General features: G+C 42.4%; 1 long non-coding RNA gene across 1 annotated transcript in view; it reads left to right on the top strand.

Moving 5' to 3' along the window:
• The first annotated feature begins 10,635 nt into the window (after window positions 1–10,635).
• LOC108262809 (uncharacterized) overlaps window positions 10,636–13,343 on the top strand; it is a 4,213-nt gene continuing 1,505 nt past the window's right edge. The window contains exons 1-2 of the long non-coding RNA XR_008395344.1: window positions 10,636–10,884; window positions 12,811–12,931. This is a non-coding gene — a long non-coding RNA (uncharacterized LOC108262809). The remainder of the gene's footprint in view (window positions 10,885–12,810; window positions 12,932–13,343) is intronic.

The following is a 13,343-nucleotide window of genomic DNA, read 5'->3' as shown; positions in this document are numbered from 1 at the left end:
TCTCAGATTTCAGCATTCGACCAAAAAATTAACTACATATTAATTTAACAAATCAAACGTATTCTGATAAACCTCTCTCTAATGTTATATATTTTTAAGATTATATATATCATCCTTTAAATTTATTATTTCAAAGTCATTCTAAATGTTGTATTTTGATAATAATTTATAGTGATAATGTTTTCGCTATTTTTAGTAAGTGTTGTATTGTTTGTATTGTTTGTATACATCATTTTTTATGTATTTTTAGTTAAATATTAAATTTACACTTTGTATCTGCTACAGAAATGAATACAATAGCACGAGAAAAACAAAAAAAATAATTAAACAATGAAAAAAATCGAATACATTAAAATGTCATTTAAAAAACTTCATGTTCTTCTTTCCTTCTTCCTTTCTTAGCTAAAGTGGATGTTTTTTTCATTCGTTTTTAAGAATTTTTTAATGGCTTGCTGAAAATCATTTTGATTAGAGATATCAGGTACTAATGTATAAAGTTTTCGTGTGTTTAAATATATTTTTAAAATGGTCATTCGATTAAAGAAGTACATTTTTGTAAATGTTTAAAAAAAAATTTTAAAAAAGGACAAAAATTTTGCTGTCGCTCAAACATCATTGGGTTTCCATTTAAAATACGTTCTGTTGCAGATAAACATACAGCAAGTAGATATAAAATAAACAAGTCTCTGTTTAGTGACACTGCTGAAGAGGAACGCGTAGAACCGAGGGGGCGTGGCTCAGAGAGGCGAGAGAATGCGACAGGACCGAGGGGGCGTGGCTCAGAGAGGCGAGGGAATGCGACAGGACCGAGGGGGCGTGGCTCAGAGAGACGAGGGAATGCGACAGGACCGGGGGTTCCGCTGCAGGAAATGGAAACTTCGGTGTGTCCGCACTCAAATTCGATAAATTACCCAGAATTCCTGTGTTGCAGCTTGCGGTTTGTACTCGCTGGTTTTTGTTTGTGGAGTCGGCGTGATATCTGCAGGGCCTGAAACCCGACCGCTGCGGTGAAGACAGATCTGAAACGATAATAACCTGAAATAAAATACGTCCTGGCTCACGGTACACTTCACTCATTTAAACAAACAAACAAACAAACAAACAAACAAACAAACAAGCAGCAGTGTACACGGTTGAAGTCAGTGTGTGTGTCGTGGTGTGATGGAGGACAACAGTGAGAGAAAATATATTTCTGTGGTGAAATTAGCACTGTTAGCATCGCAGTGCTGAGCGGTGTATTTGTGTGTGTGTGTGTGTGTGTGTGTGTGTGTGTGTGTGTGTGTGTGTGTGTCGGCGCAACGCAGGTACACTACAAATTTACTGCCACACCGATTTTTACTTTTTCTGTAAACGCATATAAAAGTTTATAGAGCTTGTAAAGTGCCCACTGTGTAACACCACCAACTTCTATTACAGAGAGAGAGACAGAGAGAGAGAGAGAGAGAGAGAGAGAGAGAGAGAGAGAGAGACACACACACACACAGAGAGAGAAAGAGAAAGACACACAGAGAGAGAGAGAGAGAGACACACACAGAGAGAGAGAGAGAGAGAGAGAGAGAGAGAGAGAGAGAGAGAGAGACACACACACACACAGAGAGAGAAAGAGAAAGACACACAGAGAGAGAGAGAGAGAGACACACACAGAGAGAGAGAGAGAGAGAGAGAGAGAGAGAGAGAGAGACACACACACACACACAGAGAGAGAAAGAGAAAGACACACAGAGAGAGAGAGAGAGACACAGAGACAGAGACAGAGAGAGAGAGAAAGAGAGACACACACACAGAGAGAGAAAGAGAGAGAGAGAGAGACACAGAGAGAGAGAGAGAGAGAGAGAGAGAGAGACACAGAGAGAGAGAGAGAGAGAGAGAGAAAAAATAAGGAATGATTGTTTAAGTAGTAGTGAACAGAAATGGGAACAAAAACAGCAAAGAAAAAAATCAGTGTCATTATTTATTTATATAAAGCAGTAAGAAGCAGGTCGTTACATCAGTGAGGAAGAAAGAGATGAAGGAAACGAGACAGGAAACAGAACACGAAAGAATCGAATAGAAAATAAACAACGAGTAAAACTTTTTAAAAGAAGTTAAAAGAAAAGAAAAGGATCTGGAAAAAGAGAAGGGAGAGATTTCTCCTGTGTTCTCCACTGACAGTGATTTAACTGAATCAGCCATTATACCGGGGTGTGTGTGTGTGTGTGTGTGTGTGTGTGTGTGTGTGTGTGTGTGTGTGTGTGTGTGTGTGTGTGTGTGTGTGTGTGTGTGTGTGTGTGTGTGTGTGTGTGTGTGTGTGTGTGTGTGTGTGTGTGGTCTGAGTCCTCCATGATAATTGCTGTACATCAACTAGCAGATGTACATCCTACCTATCTTCCAACACACACACACACACACACACACACACACACGCACGCGCTCTCTCTCTCTCTCTCTCTCTCTCTCTCTCTCTCTCTCATCAGAAGGAAACTTCTGGTCTAGTAGCCGTAACTATGAAGCTCCCTCGAGACTCGGCATCATTACTGCGCTTAGAAACGACTTCTTTCTTTTCCATGGGCAGGTGCAGTCATACACACACACACACACACACACACACACACACACACACACACACACACACACACACACACACATGCTGCTGGGAAAACGCTAATCATAAAGCTGCTCCTAAATCCCTCTCCGTCGCTCACATGCCAATCATCAGCCCCAAATTGATTGCAGGTTTTCCTTCTGCGTGTTTGGAGTGAGGGAGGACGAGGGAGGAGCAGGTAAACGAGTGAAGGAGAATCACACACTCGAGACCAACATGTGTAACACACACACACACACACACACACACACACACACACACACATGCCAGTCAGGTGCAAAACTCTATAACTCACATCTGTAGGAGTGGCCAAGTGACAGGGTTTTACTGGAGAGAGAGAGAATAATAAAAAGGAAAGAAAGGGGGGAATGAGAAAGACAGGGAGAGAGGACAATGGTGAAAAAAAAACGAAAGGAGAGAATAAATCCGTTTTTTCTTCTTTCTCCTCTAGATCTGACCTTTTTCTTGATTTTATATTTACTTTTGAAAATATATTTACTTTTCTTTCATTTTCTGTTCCTTCCTTTCTTCCTCTCTCTTTTTGTTTGTTCAGGAAACAAACTGAGAAGGAAAAAAAGAATGACAAAGAAACAGAGAACGTGATGGGAACATGAAAGGACGAGGAACGATAAAGAAAATGAAATTCGGAGGAAGAAAGTACAAATAAAAAGAACCAAAAATTTCGATTTGATTTGTTTCTTTGAAGTTGGCAAAGGTGAGTAGATAAAAAAAATAATAAACAAATAAATAAATAAAAATGTGCCTTTAAAATGGAATAGGGGTAAAATATATCAAATCCAGAAACTCACTAGAGTGATTATCTATTTTAAAAATCTTTTCCTGAGCCGCGGTGACGAGCCGCAGAGTATTTTTACTTCCGTCTTTATTTCACGTGCCGGTTCTTGATGGAGGTCTCGGAGCGCTGCAGTCGGAGAAAGGAATAAAGAAATGTTGGAAGGTCGCCTCGTCCCGCCTTCATCACGCTAAACTCTGGAAGGTAGTCTGACTCCAGCGCCGCGTTTTGGCCCGGGTACAGATCAGGTGGACGTTGAACCGCGCCTCTGAGTGATTGGAGACGACACGGGGCATCTGTAACAAATTTACAGAGCAGGAAAATGTTGATGCTCGCTAACCTGGAAGCTGCAGTGTGTGTGTGTGTGTGTGTGCGTGTGTGTGTGCGTGCGTGTGTATTTTGACTGAGTGCCAGAGGCCTAGCAGAGCAGGGTTAGCATTTCTACTCTCTGAATCACACTCAGCTGCTAACAGGTGAGGGGCGGAGTCCAAACACTCACTTCCTGGACAGAGCAGCATCACTTCCTGGACAAATCATAATCACTTCCAGGAGAGAGCAGCATCACTTCCTGGACAAATCATAATCACTTCCTGGACAAATCATAATCACTTCCTGGACAAATCATAATCACTTCCTGGACAAATCATAATCACTTCCTGGACAGAGCAGCATCACTTCCTGGACAAATCATTATTACTTCCTGGACATAGCAGCATCACTTACTGGACAAATCATCATCACTTCCTGGACAAATCATCATCACTTCCTGGACAGAGCAGCATCACTTCCTGGACAGAGCAGCATCACTTCCTGGACAAATCATCATCACTTCCTGGACAGAGCAGCATCACTTCCTGGACATAGCAGCATCATTTCCTGGACAAATCATGATCACTTCCTGGACAGAGCAGCATCACTTCCTGGACAAATCATGATCACTTCCTGGACATAGCAGCATCACTTCCTGGACAAATCATGATCACTTCCTGGACATAGCAGCATCACTTCCTGGACCTTTCCCCCATACAGGTGAGTCCAAGGCTAAAGCAATTTCTTATTTTATTTTTTTTAGTTCTTTCTTTCTAGCTTTCTTTCTTTCTTCTCATTATTTGATCTTTTTCTTGCATTTTTTCTTTCCTTTTTAACTTTTTACTTCTTTCATTTTATCTTCTCCTTTCTTTCTTTCTTTCTTTCACTTTTGTTCTTTTATTATCGCTTCTTTCGTTTTCACTTCATATTTCCCTTCATATTTCACGTTCTCTCTATTGTTACTTCTTTCTTTCTTTCTTTCTTTCTTTCTTTCTTTCTTTCTTTCTTTCTTTCTTTCTTTCTTTCCTGTGTTGTGGTTTGTTTCTGGTTTGGATCCCGGGTCTGCTGCAGGGTTTGAAGACAGAAGAAAATAAAGAATTCTCTTTTCACCACATCTTCATTACCCTCACTGTTTTCCTTTCACTTTCTGAAACTTCATTATTTCTTTTCTTCCCTCTCTCTCTCTTCACCTCTTCCTTTCTTCCTCCAGCGTCCAGCAGGCTGTAAAGGTCTGAGTGTGATAACTGATGAAAATAGAGTGCACTACAGGAAATTAGAGGCACGGCGAGGTCACACGGCCTCGCAGGACTTCACTGGCGTTTGACCTTTGACCTCCAGATGAAATGCAGGCCGTTCCCCTCACTGGGCGACGGACTGGAACGCGCTCGGCTCGGGGATCGTTTCATAATTGGATGAAACGATGCGTGTCACAAGATGCGGCGGCTGTTTTCCTCTTGAAGCTCGTAAAGAAAACGCAGGAATTACAAACACGCCGCAGTTTGGAGCTCAGAAGAGCCGAGGCGTCCGTCACTACAAACCACAAGCGCTCGTCTTCTCCCTCTGTTTCTCCTGCCTTTACTTCTCTCTCTCTCTCTCTCTCTCTCTCTCTCTCTCTCTCTCTCTCTCTCTCTTTAAAAAGAGGCAGAAAGACATTTGTGGAATTTGTGTCTTTAACACGGCGCAAAAGAAAGTTTTTAATGGAAACTTTTCTCCAAATCTCTTTCTTCATTAGCTTCACAGAGACGTGAACTTTTAGCACGTTCCTGTCACACTGATGCTCGAACAGACGACTGAATGTCTGGATGGAGAAGTAAATGGATTGATGAATAGACAGATGAGTGAAAAGATGGATAGAGGGATGGAGGGAAGGATAAATATTTGAAGGACTGGATGGATGGATGGATGGATGGATGGATGGACGGACAGTCGGCAGGATGGACAGACGAGGGGATGAATAGATACATGACTGGATGAAGAAATGGACGAATGGCTCAGTGGATGGACAGAATGATAGAGGGGGGGGAAAATGGAGGGATGAATGGTTAGATGACAGACAGAAGGACAGATGGAAGGGAGGGATGGATAGGGAACTAAATGGAACGATGATCAGATGAACGACGGAAAAGATGGATGAATCGATAGATAGAGGGACGGATAGAAGGACAAATGGATGAATACTTGTAGGATTGGATGAATGGATGGACAGATGGATAAATGGAGAGATGGAAAGGCAGATGAATGGTTGGATGGAAGAACGGGTAGAATGGTTACATATGCAGTGAATGAGGAATGAACGGAGGGATGGATGGAAAAATGGATCGCTGGACGGACGAAGGAAGAAATAGGTTGATGGACAGGTGGATGAATGAAAGGATGGATGAATGGACGGATGGATGGATGAATGAATGAATGGAGGAATGGATGGAAGGAAGGAAGGACAAACGTATGGATAGATGAATGCATGGAAGTATAAATGGATGGACTAATATATGGAGAGATGAATGGATGGAGGGACAGAGAAATGGATCGGTGAAGAGGAGGATGAAAGAAAGGATGGACATATTTATGGATGGAAGGATTAATTGAAGGATTGATGGATGAAAGAGGAAATTGCATTATTCCAGAACCACAGAGAACAGATTACATAAAATATACAACAAATAGATACTGTCTGGAAGACAGACAGACAGACAGACAGACAGACAGACAGACAGACAGACAGGAGCTTTTCCCCGTGTTTGAGTTGGGAGCGTTTCTCAGGGAGCAGAAACAGAGAAGCTGTTGAAGGAAACGCCTAGCGCACCACGCTTCTCATCTTTCACACCATCTGATAAACTTTCTGTAATCTGTCTCTCTCACACACACACACACACACACACACTCACACTCGCACACACACTCACACTCACACACACTATCCGTCAGGGAGGTGAAGGTGCTGAAACGTGTGTGACGCAGCTCGACCCCAGAGACGTGAGCTCAAACCTTCATCTTCCAGATGTACGTGAGCAGAAGCGAGGAGTTCATCTCCCGACCCCGGAGCAGCGAGGAAGTGAAAGGAGTGTGTGAGCGGCACGTTCACACATCCGTCCTTCTCCTTCTCTCTCTAACGCTAAGCGCATGTTAGCGTACGTCCTAACGGGCGTGTTTGCGATTAGCCGAAGATAAGATCACCCCGCGTCTGTGTTGTTCTTTACTAGAAAACGAAAGCAAGTCCAGCAGCAGCACGTCTGTTCCCCGTCTCACGTGCCTCTAACGTCTCCAGGTTTTTAACAGCTGCAGTCCCTAATTATTTCACTGAGCTTAGGATTTAGCGTCTGTTCCCGTCGACGTCATCAGGTGCGCTTCCATCGTAGTTTCTCGTAGGGTTCCTCAAGAGTTCCTGAGCTGGACCGAACCCTCTGCTCTGTGGCTCTAAACGTTTTTAAAGGACTCTCTAGATCTCACCGTTTTCCCCGTGGAACGTATTACTGAAAAAACTCTGAGTTTCCTCGCTGCTGCACAGTGTGAAACATGAAATCTAACGGTTCAGAGCGCACTTAAGACAGTTCATGACAAATGAGACTAGAATTTATATTACTGATCAAAAATGTGCAACAGTACAGTACCAAAATATATTTGCAGAAAAGATCAATTAACAAAATAGATTTACAGAAAAATAACGTAACAAAATATATTTACAAAAAATTACAAAGTAATAAAATATATTTACAAAAAATTAATGTAACAAAATATATTTACAAAAAATTACAAAGTAATAAAATATATTTACAAAAAATTAATGTAACAAAATATATTTACAAAAAATTACAAAGTAATAAAATATATTTACAAAAAATACAAAATGACAAAATATATTTACAAAAAGAGACAATGTAACAAAATAGATTTACAAAAAATATATATAACAAAATATATTTACAAAAAAGATAAAGTAACAAAATATATTTACAGAAAAATAATGTAGCAAAATATATTTACAAAAAATGTATGTAACAAAATATATTTACAAAAAATACAAAGTAACAAAATATATTTACAAAAAATACAAAGTAACAAAATATATTTACAAAAAATGTATGTAACAAAATATATTTACAAAAAAATGATATAACAAAATATATTTACAAAAAGAGACAAAGTAATAAAATATATTTACAAAAATTATAAAATAACAAAATATATTTACAAAAAGAGACAAAGTAATAAAATATATTTACAAAAATTATAAAATAACAAAATATATTTACAAAAAGAGACAAAGTAATAAAATATATTTACAAAAATTATAAAATAACAAAATATATTGACAAAAAGAGACAAAAAAGCTTAGCGACTTTAGGATCCGTTAAAACGATGCTACTTTTTAAAACTCTGCGTAAAATAAAACGTTCCTTTTTTTTAATAGTGCGTAACTGATGTCTATTGATTTGTCTTGATTTGGGGGAGGGGGTCGTGCTAGCGCTACTCCTCTGTCATTTCCTCTGCGCTTTCCTCTCAGCCCTGCTGCTGGACTGAGTTCACACACTCAGTCATTCTGACTGGTAAAAGCGCTCGAGTTTTTCATGCAGAAATGTTTTCACAGCCAAAGCGTTCGGGGACTTTGGGGGATCGTCACGAAAGGCAAACAGAACCGTAAACGTTTACGCTGTAGACCCGGGGCTAATCTGAGCCGGACAGGAGCGCGTCCTCGCTGCCAGGCCAGATGTCCAGACATCAGACCAGCGAAACTGGATGCGCAGATTACGGAGGATTATTTGGATTATTCCGGGCAGGCCGAGACGCATCTGTTTTTAATCACGGAGGATGTACAAATCCTCTCTCTGTTCCGGATCTGCATCCCTCCATCCTGAAAACAATAACCTGGACCTGCTCTCGATAGTATTTCAAAAGACGACCGCAAGATAACGCCACTCCCTTTCCCTTACTCTCCGGGCTAAAGGGAGTAATTTACGGCCAGGCCCTTAAATTAGAAAAGCTAGCCAAAGTGCTCGTTTCCCCCCGAAGACGCATTTATCCGTCGGAGAAGCGGGATGAGACGGGAACGCCGTGTGCGATCGCTCCCGGGGGCGGACGCGTTCCGTCAGGACGAACTCTGATGTAGTGCTCTGCGGTGTTGTTTTGGTTCTCTGATGTAAATTACGAGTGATTAGTGAGCTGTAAACGTCTCCGTCGACGGTTGTTATTTTACCTTTCGTCAAATGTTGGTCTCAGGCCGAAATTCCATCCTCAGATCGAATCCAAAAAATCGGATTCCTGCTTACCGAAAGCGTCGGGGAGGCCAACACGCGACGCAGAACATATCCTGCCGTTACAGGAAACTAATCAGCGACGGCGTGGGGGTGACGACGTCGAGTTGCCGATTATATCAGTGTTTTATTCCTCTCACACCACAGCCGTTCTGACAGGTCTTATACTTTTTATCCATTTATGGTTACATTTAATATTGTTATCCGTTCCGGCTATAAACGTCTGCGGGGGGAAAAACAGCCCCCATGTGATTGTTTGTGGTATGATCCGTCAGCGAATGTACGCGCTTATCGTCATGGAAACCTTTCTGCATTCCTCTCTGGATTTTGCGTAATATCTATAGTTACAAACGCTCTAGCTCTTACCATGCTAGCACAGTGTGTTAGGAGTGTGTGTGTGAGTGTGAGAGTGAGAGAGAGAGAGAGTGTGTGTGTGTGTTACCACTGCTATTAATTATACGGCATCAGGACAATTAAGAACAAAAGGAAACAAACAGGATATTGAGATCGGAAACAGAACCAGCTCATGGTAACACACACACACACACACACACACACACACACGCAGGTACGGTATTAGATTTCCAGGCCGAGGTATTTAATACCCACACACACACACACACGCACACGCACACACACGCACACGCACACGGGCTGGAAATAAATGTGATATTAATTTGCCAGCGTGGATACGCTTACAATCAGCACGTACTGCCAAAAACACTCCATGATTAAAGCTCACAATCACGATCCCGCCCGGCCGTCGCGCGCCAGCCCGAAACCTCGCAGCACAATCGACACGATCTCCTGATAACCCTCTGTACACCACGTTTCTCTGAAAAAACACACACAAAAACCCCCAACCTCCCTCAGCGCATAAGAGCGGTGTAGCGTGTCTAAAATGAACGCAGCTCCGAGGGAAAGCGAGCACAGGAAGCAGCCTCGGGAATGTGATTAATTCAGGAGATTAGCGTGGCTATAAAAGCAGCTGCATGTTATTCGATTATTCCTGACTGAGGTGGCGACGGGGAGGAGGAACTACTGCCGCAAATCAGCTACAGGCCTCTGCGTGGTGAAGACAAAAAATAACTCACGAGCCTCCTGAAGCGTTAGTGACAGGCGAAGACCGCGGGCCAGAAGGGCAGGATGGTGTTTAGACACGCGTCAGTGAGCCGCGGTCCGTGCGGACGCTCGGAGAGAGCGATCGGTGACGCCGAGTCCAGATCGTTTTCACGTCTTACCTTCTTCACTGCGGCAACACATTTATATTTATATTTGTATTTATATTTGTATTTATATTATATGATGTTCATGTCTAATCACAAGTGCTGGTTTTTAAAGGCCTCGTACAGGAACGTTCCTGCGAAACAAACAGCGATCAAATCTCCCCGTGTTTATTAAACAAACCTCTCTTTATTTTTATTCTTCTTCGTTTTAGTATTATTATTATTATTATTATTATTATTATTATTATTATTATTATTATTATTATTATTAATGTCTATTTTTTATTTGTTATTAAGTAAGTACATATACAAAAACATTCAAAAAGTAAAATAATAATAATAATAATAATAATAATAATAATAATAATAATAATAATAATACATAGGAGTACAAGGTCCGCCCATGTAGCATTTTATACTCTTTTATTATTATTACTATTATTATTATTATGACGCTGTAAACCTCCACCAAAGAACGTCCTGGAAATGTTCTAAAAACTGCTGATGTAATAACGTTTCCCAAGATGAACATTAACATGTTAACATGAGTTCTGATTGGCCCTTTGTTTGCATTGATGTCCCCGCCACTAAATATAGGCCCCGCCCACATCAAATGGTCCAGAACAAAATGCAGATAAAAGAAGTTCATGAAAAGGAATGTGTTTCTTCCGCAGTCGGTGACGAGTCCACCGGACCGGCTACAGAAGATCGTTAAGAAGAAGAAGAGTAAGTTAACGAGGGATTTAACTCTATTACAGTGGCTGCCTCCGATGCGACGGCCATCTCTGAAGAAATACTACGTGCCGTCAGGCGATCTTAATCGGATTTTAGCCCGACGCTCTTTATACCGCACGTGTAAATGCATGAGGTTCACATCCGCATGTGAGACGCGTGAAATGGCGAAGTTTAAGGAGGGGTCGAGAGTGCGGTACGGCTCCCGACACGCTTTTTACTTCGTCCGTGATAAAAAATTCATTCTTTGTTCCTCGTATAAGATTCTTCTGAAGTTCGAGTCTGCTCTTATGAACTCGCATTACAGATTCTTAAAACATCGCCTCATCCTGCAGCGTGCCTTGTGGTGTTTCTGAAACTGGAGCGCTTCCTATCATCTCTGTTTTGATCCAGCTAGCCTAGCGCCGATTAGCACCGAGGAAGCCGCTCTCCCGAGAGCCGTACATCTCCACGCTGCTGAGATGTGAGCGCGTAACCGCGGAGACGACCTCCGACCTCCTCCGCTGGGAGCTGCAAAGTGAAGAAACCAGGAAACTTGTTCGTGAGCAGGCTCTGTGTGTGTGTGTGTGTGTGTGTGTGTGTGTGTGTGTGTGTGTTTGGGTGAGACGTTATCCTTCCGTCCACAGAGGTTTGGATGCTTTGCTTCTGACCTCGGCTTTAAAACCGCAGTAATCCTCAACAATCCACACACACACACACACACACACACACACACACACACACACACACACACACACACACACACACACGAGATGGCGTCATTTCGAACTCTTCGTCGCCAGGAGCAGGGTGGAGGGCCGTTAAAGCATGCACTGAAGGCCACTCCCTCCTGATGATGTCATCATTCAGCAACGTCGTTGCCGTTCCGACTCTCGTCCCACGGGGTCCGAGTCCATCATCAGTTACGAAAAACAACATTCCTAACTAATACGTCTTAAACGCTGTGTTCTGACATTAAAAAATAGCACGCAGTGTATGTGTGTAAGCCCCGCCCTCTACGCACAGACCTTCTGATATATTTAGAGAAATGTAGTGGTGATTGGCAGGAACACAAGTGTGTGTTAGAGAACTCGTGTTCTTTATCCACAAAACATCGTGACTTAGCGACATACAGGTGAACACAATCAGACCGGATATGAATGAATCAGATAACAGACCAATGACAGGACAGGGGCGGGGACAGGACAGGACAGGGGCGGGGACAGGACAGGACCGATCGAGTCTGTTACCTGATTGTGTTCACCTGTCCTGTGTTAGCTCGTTATTAGTTTGTTTATTTAAACCCTGCTGTTTGTGTCAGTTTCTAACATCAATCAAATGGTCTGTTGCTGGACGTAGGTGGGTTCCGGGCCACGTTTAGTGGCGAAAAGTACAAAGTGACGGTGGATTTGTGAGAAAAGTTGCTGGAAAGCAGGATCTCGTCAATTCCGGAAAAAGAACATTAAAAAACATACACAATGTTGCATCGTACATTTTGAAAAAAGACGCAGCAAAAGGAAACATTTTTGGCTGCAATAATCGTAAAAAAACGATCATTGCTGAGGTGGAAGTGGGCGGGGCTTGGTGGCGTGAAGCAACAAGCTACAAAAGTAAGGAGGGAATGTCAGACTCGGGACTTAGATGGAGGATAAATAAAATGCTTTGTTGAGATTAAGCTCGTGAGCTTATGCACAAAGTCACTGTGTGTGTGTGTGTGTGTGTGTGTGTGCGTGCGTGTGAGTGTGTGTGTGTGCGTGTGTGTGTGTTTACCGAGTTTATGTTTGTTATGCTCTTGTTATTTGCTATTAGCAGTAAGCGTTAGTCAGAAATGCCCACTGGTGACCGGCGCGGAGCGATGTAAGCGACGGGAGGCGGGGCCAGAGCGTGTCGCGGTCAGTAAGAGAGGAGTGTGTGTGACTTAACGAGAGTTTCCTCCTGCAGATCCACAGCATCATCACCAGCTCGCTCTCCTTCCCTTCCTTCACTCACTCTGCTGTGCGTGAGACACAACGCCGTCACCGTTAATGCCAGATCCACAAGCTGAGATCATCTCCTAATGTGGGTAAGGTGTCCAGCTCGCTCACACACACACACACACACACACACACACACACTCACAATAATTGGGTGAAGGTGATTTGTCCAACACTGCATCACACACATTCTCACACACGGCACAGCCTGAAGCGTTATTCGTGATTTCAGTGGTAATGAATTCATGGCTAAGCGTTCATTAGTGCTCTGTTCATTGCTTGCGTAGAACTGCTTTATTACTGATCCTGAACTTTGACCTTTTTTCGTGTTTAGTCGATGTTTTGTGAATTAAAGTCTGAGTAGAAAAGTTCCAAATTTGGGTTTCCAAACGTTCGTTTCTGAAAAAATTCAATGTTACAAGGACACAAAGATATTCGTTACTCAAGCACCTTTTATATTTCGCTGAATCTGTAGCGCGGGCGGTTCTGCGTTTATTCCAG

This window comes from Ictalurus punctatus, chromosome 3 (genome assembly GCF_001660625.3).
Source record: "Ictalurus punctatus breed USDA103 chromosome 3, Coco_2.0, whole genome shotgun sequence".
In the NCBI taxonomy this organism is placed as follows: domain Eukaryota; kingdom Metazoa; phylum Chordata; class Actinopteri; order Siluriformes; family Ictaluridae; genus Ictalurus; species Ictalurus punctatus.
This window is presented reverse-complemented; position numbering and strand designations above follow the sequence as displayed.